Genomic DNA, 714 nt, shown 5'->3' on the forward strand with positions numbered 1-714 from the left:
TCCATTGAAGGGTTTTCAGGATCATAAGCTTCTTCTTCAGATGAAGCTTCCTTAGTACTACCTGATGCATTTTGCATTCCAGACAGACTTTGAGAAATCATATTGACTTGCTGAGTCAATATTTTGTTCTGAGCCAATATGGCATTCAGAGTGTCAATCTCAAGAACTCCTTTCTTCTGATTTTTCCCATTGTTCACAGGATTTCTTTCAGAAGTGTACATGAATTGGTTATTTGCAACCATTTCAATCAGCTCTTGAGCTTTGGTAGGCGTCTTCTTCAGATGAAGAGATCCTCCAGCAGAGCTATCCAAAGACATCTTGGACAGTTCAGACAGACCATCATAGAAGATACCTATGATGCTCCATTCAGAAAGCATATCAGAGGGACACTTTCTGATTAATTGTTTGTATCTTTCCCAAGCTTCATAGAGGGATTCTCCTTCCTTCTGTCTGAAGGTTTGGACTTCCACTCTAAGCTTACTCAATTTTTGAGGTGGAAAGAACTTTGCCAGGAAGGCATTGACTAGCTTCTCCCAAGAGTTTAGGCTTTCTTTAGGTTGTGAGTCCAACCATATTCTAGCTCTGTCTCTTACAGCAAAAGGGAATAGCATAAGTCTGTAGACCTCAGGGTCAACCCCATTAGTCTTGACAGTGTCACAGATTTGCAAGAATTCAGCTAAAACTAATGAGGATCTTCCAATGGAAGTCCATGGA

At 40.6% G+C, this 714-nt stretch overlaps 1 non-coding gene across 1 annotated transcript; it reads left to right on the forward strand.

Annotated features, from left to right (window-relative positions):
* The first annotated feature begins 371 nt into the window (after positions 1–371).
* LOC127746400 (small nucleolar RNA R71) lies at positions 372–479 on the forward strand. The gene has a single exon (XR_008008020.1). It is a non-coding gene; the product is annotated as a small nucleolar RNA R71 (small nucleolar RNA).
* The last annotated feature ends 235 nt before the right edge of the window (positions 480–714 follow it).

The sequence above is a fragment of the Arachis duranensis genome, chromosome 3, assembly GCF_000817695.3.
Source record: "Arachis duranensis cultivar V14167 chromosome 3, aradu.V14167.gnm2.J7QH, whole genome shotgun sequence".
In the NCBI taxonomy this organism is placed as follows: domain Eukaryota; kingdom Viridiplantae; phylum Streptophyta; class Magnoliopsida; order Fabales; family Fabaceae; genus Arachis; species Arachis duranensis.